This window comes from Nomascus leucogenys, chromosome 15, assembly GCF_006542625.1.
Source record: "Nomascus leucogenys isolate Asia chromosome 15, Asia_NLE_v1, whole genome shotgun sequence".
Classification (NCBI taxonomy): domain Eukaryota; kingdom Metazoa; phylum Chordata; class Mammalia; order Primates; family Hylobatidae; genus Nomascus; species Nomascus leucogenys.
Window position 1 is genome coordinate 50,139,351 of NC_044395.1, and position 10,324 is coordinate 50,149,674.

The 10,324-nt window shown below is 42.6% G+C and overlaps 1 pseudogene; it reads right to left on the reverse strand.

Annotated features, from left to right (window-relative positions):
• Positions 1-771: 771 nt before the first annotated feature.
• LOC100594752 lies at positions 772-4,666 on the reverse strand (annotated as a pseudogene).
• Positions 4,667-10,324: the final 5,658 nt, after the last annotated feature.

Below are 10,324 nucleotides of genomic sequence, written 5' to 3' on the forward strand. Positions count from 1 at the left end.
CCTTGTAATTCTGTCCATATTTGCTCTGTTTACCTTGGACCAATGCATCTTTACCTTTTAAAAAACATTTACTAAATTAAAAGTCCTAGACCATATGTTCTGCACAAGATCAAAACAACATTTTACTAGAAATATTTCATAGTCTCCTCTCATTCTGTCTTCAGGGCCCTCTGTGTTAAGTTATATCCCAACCGTAAACATTAATGGTAAGGCCTTTTTATTTGAAGACATTCAACACATGTGCTTCTGTACAATGTGGATTTTGCATGAACTTTCAATCAGACGTTGATTTTTCAAAATGGAGGTTTTCATAACAAAATGAGATTAGAGAAAGACATCAAATAACCACAAGATGTGTAAAGAATCCAACAAAATCACCTGTTGGACAAACCTGATGTATACTGGGACCCGTGTAGGATGGCAAACATGAAGCAGGCAAATAATCATATAGGCCCTACTTGCAGTGACTTAAGGAATGAGCTAAAGTTATAGTTCCTGGAGTTTTAATTCTATATGATACTAAAAATATACAAATTTTGTGCTGGGGATCTTGGCATCTAATCTTTAGATTTCTTATGTATTTTTTCTGGCATGGGAATAGCACTAAGCCAAACATAGAAGTTGCATTTCTGTTAAATTTGTGGCTTTTCAATATCCCTATGGAAGCTTCATCAGACTTATTCACTAAGCCCACATGTTGGCTAAAATGTACAATAAATTAGATCTTTTCTCAAGTCCCACTTTCAAGGCAATAGTATCAGGCAGCCAGGTTTATTGAATACAATAGTTATTTCTGTGACCACTGGAGTCTTTGAAGCTGAGAGGTGACAGCGTGCTGGCAGCCCTCACAGCCCTTGCTAGCTCTCAGCACCTCCTCGGCCTTGGCGCCCACCCTGGCCACGCTTGAGGAGCCCTTCAGCCCAACACTGCACTGTGGGAGCCCCTACCTGGGCTGGCCAAGGCTGGAGCTGGCTCCCTCAGCTTGCAGGGAGGTGTGGAGGGAGAGGCGTGAGTGGGAACCGGGGCTGCGCGCGGCGCTTACGGGCCAGCTGGAGTTCCAGGTGGGCGTGGGCTTGGCGGGCCCTGCACTCGGAGCAGCCGGCTGGCCCTGCCGGCCCCAGGCAGTGAGGGGCTTAGCACCCGGGCCAGCAGCTGCGGAGGGTGTACCGGGTCCCCCAACAGTGCTGGCCCACTTGTGCTGCACTCGATTTCTCGCCAGGCCTTAGCTTCCTCCCTGCAGGGCAGGGCTCGGGACCTGCAGCCCACCATGCCTGAGCCTCCCCACCTCCGTGGGCTCCTGTGCCACCAGAGCCTCCCTGAGGAGTGCTGCCCCCTGCTCCACGGTGCCCAGTCCCATCAACTACCCAAGGGCTAAGGAGTGCGGGCGCACAGCGCGGGACTGGCAGGCAGCTCCACCGGTGGCCCCGGTGTGGGATCCACTGGGTGAAGCCAGCTGGGTTCCTGACTCTGGTGGGGACTTGGAGAACTTTTATGTCTAGCTAAGGGATTGTAAATACACCATTCGGAACTCTGTATCTAGCTCAAGGTTTGTAAACACACCAATCAGCACCCTGTGTCTAGCTCAGGGTTTATGAATGCACCAGTCGACACTCTGTATCTAGCTACTCTGGTGGGGACTTAGAGAACCTTTGTGTCCACACTCTGCATCAAGAAAGAGAAAGTCAGAGAAAGAGACAGAGAGAGGAAGAGACAGAGAGACAGAAAATGTAAGAGGGAGTCAGAAACAGTGACAAAGAAAAGGAGTCAGAGAGAAAGAGGGACAGACACAGAAAGTCAAAGAGAGAGTTAAGAAGAGAGGAAGAGACAAAGAAGTCGAAGAGAGAAAGAGAGATGGAAGTAGTAAAGAAAAAACAGTGTATCCCATTCCTTTAAAAGCCAGGGTAAATTTCTGTCTACCCAGCCAAGGCCTATTTTTCTATGTGGAACATTGACCTATACCTGCCTCCCCACTAACTGGACAGGCACCTGCAACTTAGTCTTTCTAAGTCCCAACATTAACACTGCCCCAGGAAATCAGACCTTATCAGTACCCCTCAAAGCTCAAGTCTGTCAGTGCAGAGCCATACAACTAATACCCCTACTTATAGGGTTAGGAATGGCTACTGCTACAGGAACCGGAATAGCCGGTTTATCTACTTCATTATCCTACTACCACACACTCTCAAAGGATTTCTCAGACAGTTTGCAAGAAATAACGAAATCTATTCTTACTTTACAATCCCAAATAGACTCTTTAGCAGCAGTGACTCTCCAAAACCTCCGAGGCCTAGACCTCCTCACTGCTGAGAAAGGAGGACTCTGCACCTTCTTAGGGGAAGAGTGTTGTTTTCACACTAACCAGTCGGGGGTAGTACGAGATGCCGCCTGGCATTTACAGGAAAAGTCTTCTGAAATCAGACAACACCTTTCAAACTCTTATCTGGAGTTGGGCAACATGGCTTCTCCCCTTTCTAGGTCCTGTGGCAGCCATCTTGCTGTTATGCGGCTTTGGGCCCTGTATTTTTAACCTTCTTGTCAAATTTGTTTCCTCTAGAATTGAGGCCATCAAGCTACAGATGATGGTCTTACAAATGGAACCCCAAATGAGTCCAACTAACAACTTCTACCGAGGACCCCCGGACCGACCCGCTGGCACTTCCCCTGGCCCAAAGAGCTCCCCTCTGGAGGACACTACAACTGCAAGGCCCCTTCTTTGCCTCTATCCAGCAGGAAGTAGCTAGAGTGGTCACTGGTCAAATTCCCAACAGCAGCTGGGGTGTCCTATTTAGAGGGGGGATTGAGAGGTGACAGCATGCTGGCAGCCCTCACAGCCCTTGCTGGCTCTCAGCGCCTCCTTGGTCTTGGCGCCCACCCTGGCCATGCTTGAGGAGCCCTTCAGCCCACCACTGCACTGTGGGAGCCCCTTTCTGGGCTGGCCAAGGCTGGAGCTGGCTCCCTCAGCTTGCAGGGAGGTGTGGAGGGAGAGGCGTGAGCGGGAACCGGGGCTGCGCACGGCACTTGCGGGCCAGCTAGAGTTCCGGGTGGGTGTGGGCTTGGCGGGCCACGCACTCAGAGCGGCTGGCCGGCCCTGCCGGCCCCAGGCAATGAGGGGCTTAGCACCTGGGCCAGCAGCTGTGGAGGGTGTACTGGGTCCCCCAGCAGTGCCAGCCTACCAGCGCGGCACTCGACTTCTCGCCAAGCCTTAGCTGCTTCCCTGCAGGGCAGGGCTCAGGACCTGCAGCCCGCCATGCCTGAGCCTCCCCACCTCTGTGGGCTCCTGTGCCGCCCAAGCCTCCCCAACGAGCGCTGCCCCCTGCTCCACAGCACCCAGTCCCATCCACCCAAGGTATGAGGAGTGCGGACACATGGCGCAGGACTGGCAGGCAGCTCCATCTGCAGCCACGGTGCAGGATCCACTGGGTGAAGCCAGCTGGGCTCCTGACTCTGGTGGGGACTTGGAGAACCTTTATGTCTAGCTAAGGGATTGTAAATACACCAATCGGAACTCTGTATCTAGCTCAAGGTTTGTAAACACACCAATCAGCACCCTGTGTCTAGCTCAGGGTTTGTGAATGCACCAGTCGACACTCCGTATCTAGCTAATCTAGTGTGGACATGGAGAACTTTTGTGTCTAGCTCAGGGATTGTAAACGCATCAATCAGCACCGTGTCAAAATGAACCAATCAGCTCTCTGTAAAATGGACCAATCAGCAGGGTGTGGGTGGGGCTAGATAAGAGAATAAAAGCAGGCTGCCCAAGCCAGCAGTGGCAACCCACTCAGGTCCCCTTCCACACCGTGGAAGCTTTGTTCTTTCGCTCTTTGCAATAAATCTTACTGCTGCTCACTCTTTGGGTCCACACTGCCTTTACGAGCTGTAACATTCACCACGAAGGTCTGCAGCTTCACTCCTGAAGCCAGCAGGACCACAAACCCACCAGGAGGAACGAACAACTCCAGACACGCTGCCTTAAGAGCTGTAACACTCACCGCAAAGGTCTGCAGCTTCACTCCTGAGACAGTGAGACCACGAACCCACCAGAAGGAAGAAACTCCGAACACATCCGAACATCAGAAGGAACAAACTCCAGACATGCTGCCTTTAAGAACTGTAACACTCACCGCAAGGGTCCGCGGCTTCATTCTTGAAGTCAGTGAGACCAAGAACCCACCAATTCCGGACACAAAGCGAAGCCGCATTTGAGAATGATATTTCTCCAAATACAAAAGTTGCTTGCTGTTAAAAGTACTGTGCCATTTATCTCTAATAAACCGTACTGCATCTTCGTTTTTCATTCCACTTTCAATTAATGCTAGGACAACAAGCACTGGAGTCCTCCCAAGACCTGCAACACAGTGAACGGCAATACAACAACCAGGTTCTTCACGAAACTTAACGTCTACAAGACTTAACCAGTCATCAACAATCTGGTTGGATGGTGATGAACCATCATCAAAAGGCCAATCCAGAAACTGGATTGGCCTTCTTTCTCCACAAGAGAAGGGTCATAAGTTGTTTCACATACTCTTACTATTGTGGTAACCCCGTATTTCTTAAGTTCTTCTGTAAATCTGTTTAAGGTCGAATTGGTTGGGTTGTGTATAATAAGAAATCTCATGTCCCCGTATGTGACTTCCACTGGAGCTGGGTGATTCACTGGAGCCATGTTTAGTTAAAAAAAAAAAAAAAACTACTTATATGGTTATGAAAAAAATTAAAAATTTTTGAATACAGAAATGATGTCAAGAAACTGAAGTCTATGCCAATATACTCCACTTGAAATTCACAGAGCTTTGAATATGAAGTTGGTAGTGACAGGAAATGAAATGAACCTTCCAACAAGAAGCCGCGATTCTTCAATTCAGTAATTCTGAGCCAATGGAAAGGAGGTGCACCAAGGGTTACGCCACCTAGGTCAGAACTCTTGTAAAATGCTCTGATGATCTCCGTTCTACATTTCTGTGTCCAGGTGACACGCCCTGCAGAGGCTTCCTGGTGGGGCAGTAATGACTTTCCACCATTCATTTGTCCTCATAAAGTTCGTGCTGAACCTGGCAGTAATCTCCAGGGCCCTTCAGAAACTCCATAAATGCATGATCAAGAACACCACAGAAAGGAATATGTTTACTCAGGAACGATGGTGGCCTAACCATACAGCTGGGCCCGCGGCGGCCGCAGCATTGCCGGGAGCAGCCGCAGTCGTGGAAGGGCAGCGGCGGTGGCGCACCAAACTCTAGGAGGACCAGCGGAGCGCTTCCACTGAGCCAATACGCGCACCCCGAGGTGCCCTTGGGTCGCAAGTCCTCTCTTTCGTAGAGGGCTCGCCACGCACGAACCCGTTCACCCATCGTAGTTGGGCGGACCATTGAGGACGTCATCACGGCCGCCGCCGACGGGAGCCCGTTGCTAAAGCGAAGGAGCGCTGGATGAATGCTGAGTTTCCCTGTCTCTCACTAGAGAGGAGAGGGGCTGAGGAGCGACGAGGGGGTGGTGGAATAGGAAGCCTGGAAGAGGCTGGAGAGAAACTGGAGGAAGACAGGTAAGGTAGCGGAAGGTTTCCCAGCCATTGACTCTGACTAGTGTATCTTTTTCTACCTGCTTCATGTTTAAGTATGTCTCTTGGGAACAACATAATATTTGGCGCTTTTTTTCCGCATCAGTCCAGTCTGACAAACCTTTTTAGCGGAAAAAGTGCACGTATGCACTTTTGCCCTCTTATTTTATGCTATTTGACCTATATTTCTATATTTTTTTACCTTTTCTTGACATCTTTTGGATTAAGATTTTCCCTCTACTCTTTTGGAAGTTTTCATTGGGGCTAATACTTCCTTAGGACTTATTTTAGAGTAAGCACTGTTCTAAGCTTTATATAAATGTAATACAAAGCCCCTGTGAATTAGATACTAGTGTCATTTCTACTGTCCTGACTTTAAAAACCTAGGCACAGAACGGTAATTTGCCCAAGGTCACACAGCTAGTAAATGGCAGGGATGAGGCTTTTTTAAAAAATAATTTTAACTTTTATTATAGATTCAGGGGGTTCACGTGCACATTTGTTACATGGGTATATTGCGTGACCCAGAGTATGAATGATAATTCTGTCACCCAGATAGTGAGCATAGTACCCAATAAGAAATTTTGCAAGGGCTAAGATTTGAATCCCGCAATTTTGGCTCTGGAGTCTGCCTCTCTAATACATATGGTCTATTATATACCCTGTTTCTGTTCTTTTAGTGCTTAAATAACTTAGAAAAAGTCAAACATGGTTCAGAATCTTTTCCTGCCTCTTGAAGGAATTCAGTATGCTGTAACTATTAATGTCGTCAAGCATCTTAATCTTTTAACGCCACAAATTGGACATTATTGTTTGTACAAATCCATGTTTGTTTACATTTATTCATGTTATCAGTTTCTTTGCTCACTCTTCCTTCCTGAAGCTCCATTGTTTCTGAGGTTACTTTTATCCAGAAGCATTTTTTTGGAGATTCCTTTGAGTATCTGATCAACTTTGATAAATGTTTTATATATGCTAGAAAATCTCTCACTATTGAATCCATTTCCCTTAATATTAGTAAACTATATTTTGTTTTTTCCTTCAGGTTTCTTTTTTGGCATTTTTCTAAAATTCTTTTATTTTGCCTTCATTGTTAAAAGTTTTGCTGGGTACACAATTCTTCATTGACATTTTCTCTCAGGCTTTTGAAGGAAAGAAGAAATAGGGCTTTATTGCAAGGGGCCATGTGAAGGCCAGGAAGCAAAGTCTAGATATTTTAGAAAATTCTAACAGCTGTTACAGAAGAAACCTGAGAATAAGAATATCTTCAGAGGACTGAGACAAAATGTCAGTATAGAATTGTGTACTCAGAAAAACTATGTAAAAATGAAGGCAAAGTAACAGAATTGTAGGGGGAACAAAAAAAAACAAAAAAGAAAAGTGAAAGGGAATTTTCAAAAGCAAATTAAATCCTTTACTTTTGATAACCTAAGCTTGTAAAAATGGTGAAGGAAAGCTATCTAGAACAGGGATTCTTGGCCTGTGGTCCAGGGGGGTCTATGAAACTTCTAACTGCATGCAAAATGTTGTATAGGAATATATACCTGTTTTTAGGAGAAGGGTATATATTTTTCATCAGATTCTTAGAAGAGTCCATGACTGTCCAAAACATTGAAAACCACTGAAATAGGGAATCTTTTGGTATATTAATCTGGTCTGGCTGTGCTGTATTTCTGGAAAAGACAGAACTTGATGATAGCGAGCTGGGGTTAATGACAGAGTTAGACTAGTACAAGAATAATAGTTAACAATGAGGATCACTGAAGAAGATCCAAATTATGAAGACTTGCTCAGAAATCAGCTGTTTAGTGACGGACTATAATAAAGTTTGATTCTTAAAATGGTTGAATGATAGAAAACATATTAGACCTCATATCTATATAATTCATATAACCATGCCTCCATCTCAGTCTTGATAGACTGGAGCACACAGCCTTGACATCTGTTGTCATGACCCCTTCTTCTCTTCGCCTGGCTTTTTCCTCTTTATCCTTAAAATTCAGCTTGGGCTTCATCTCCTCAAAAAGCTTTCCCTCTTTGTGCCATGGTAAACTTACCAGAAGGAATCTACCTTGTTTTTCCAACAACCAATGCACAATGATATTAGGTTTTTACTTTGTTATACAGGGGTTTTCTAGTTTTTACCTTGTTATACCAGAGGTTTCACAATGGTATGAAACTAGAAATCATTAACAGGAGGAATTTTGGAAAATTCACAAATACATGGAAATTAAACATGCTCATGTTTAATTAAACAAGATCTAAAAGTATCTTGAGACAAACAAAAAGGAAAACACAACATACCAAACTTTATGGAATGCAGCAAAAGCAGTTCTAAGAGGAAAGTTTATAGCAATAAATGCCTGCACCAAGAAAGAAAATTACAAATAACTAAAAGTTACACCTCAAGGAAATGTCTTTAAAACCATAAGCCCAAGTTAGTGGAAGGAAAGAGATAATAAAGATCAGACCAGAAATAATCTAATCTCTATTTTATTTCTGCTCTGGAGATTAAAAAAAAAATACAAAAGAAACTAAAAGTTCATTTTTTGAAAAGATAAAATCGAACAGCCTTTAGCTAGACTAACCAAGAAAAGAAAAAGAGAAAAGACTCAAGTAAAGTCAGAAATAAAGAGATGTTACATTTGACAACACAGAAGTACAATAGATCATGAGAGACTATTATGAACAATTATATGCCAAAAACTTGAATTACCTAGAAGAAATGGATATATTCCTACACACATACAACCTGCCAAGACTGAATCATGAAGAAATAGAAAATCTGAGCAAACCAATAATGAGTGAGGAAATTGCATCAGTAATAAAAAGTATCTCACCAAAGAAAAGCCCAGGAACAGATGGCTTCACTGCTGAATTCTACCAAACATTTAAAGAAGAACTAATACCAATTCTCCACAAACTGTCTCAGAAAACAAACAAACAAACAAAAAAAACGAATGGGAGAGAATACTTTCAAACTCTTTTTAGGACCAGTATTACCCTTATACCAAAGCTACACAAGCACATCACAAGATAAGAAAACTACAAGCCAGTATCCTTGATGAGCATAGATGCAAAAATCCTCAACAAAATACTAGCAAACCAAATCCAACAACACATTAATAGGATTATTCACCATGATCAAGTGGCATTTATCCCTGGGTTGCAAGAATGGTTCAATATTCTCAAATCAATAAATGTGATATATCACATGAACAGAATGAAGGACAAAAATCATATGACCATCTCATTAAATGCAGAAAAAGCATTTGACAAAACTCAACATCCTTTCATGACAAAAACACTCAACAAATTAATTACAGAATGAATATACTTCAGCACAATAAAGGCCATATATAATAAGCCTACAGCTAACATTATACTCAACAGTAAAAACTTGGAACTGTTTCTTCTAAGATCTGGACCAAGGATGTGCACTCTTGCCACTTCTGTTCAACGTAATACTGAAAGTCCTTAGAGCAATGAAGCAGAAGAAAGACATCCAAGTAGGAAATGAAGAAATAAAACTACTGTTATTTGCTGACAACATAATTATGCATACAGAAAACCTAAGGCCAAGTGTGGTTGTTCAAGCCTGTAATTTCAACCCTTTGGGAAGCCAAGGCAGGAGGATCACTTAAGGCCAGGAGTTTGAAACCAGCCTGGTCAACATAGTGACACCCCATCTCTACAAAAAAAGAAAAACCCTAAAGATTTTAACAAAAAGCCATTAGAATTGATCAACAAATTCAGGAAAGTTGCAGGATACAAAATCAACAAACAAAAGTCAGTAACATTTCTTTATATTAACAATGAACTTTCCAAAAAAGAAATCAAGAGAACATATCATTTACAGTAGCTACTAGAAATAAAATACTGAGGAATATATTTAACCAGTGAGGTGAAAGATTTATACAAAGAAAACTATAAAACATTAATAAAAGAAATGGAAGAAGACAAATAAATTGAAATATATCCCGTGTTCATGGACTGGAAGAATTAATATTGTTAAAATGTCCGTACTACACAAATGATCTGCAGATTCAGTTCAATATCTATCAAAATTCCAATGTTATTTTTCATAGATATAGAAAAAACAATCCTAAAATTCATATGGAACTACAAAACAAACAGCCAAGGCAATCATGAGCAAAAAGAACAAAACTTGAGGTATCACACTACCTAATTTCAAACTATACTACAAACTGATAGTAACTAAAACAGCATGATACTGGCATTAAAATAGATATTTGAACAAATGGACAGAATAAAGAACCCAGAAATGAAATCATGTATCTACAGTCAATTAATATTCACCAAAAGTGCCAAGAATATACAATGGGAAAAGGACAGGCTATTCTGTAAATTGTGCTGGGAAAACTGGATATCCATAGACAAGAGAATGAAATTGGACCCTTATCTCACACCATATACAAAAATCAACTAAAAATGAATTAAAGACATAAACATAAAACCTGAAACTGTAAAACTACTAGAAGAAAACACAGGGAAAACTACATGACATTGGTCTGGGCAATGAATTTTTAGATTTGACCCAAAAATGCAGGCACCATGTGCAAAAGTGGACAAATGGGATTACATCAAAATAAAAAATTGCTACACAACAAAGAGAGCAATTAACAGAGTGAAGAGAAAACCTACAGATTGGGAGAAAAATATTTGCAACCCATAGATATGATAAGGGATTAATAGCCAAATTATGTAAGGAACTCAACTCTATTAAAAAAAAAAAGAGAGAGACATGGG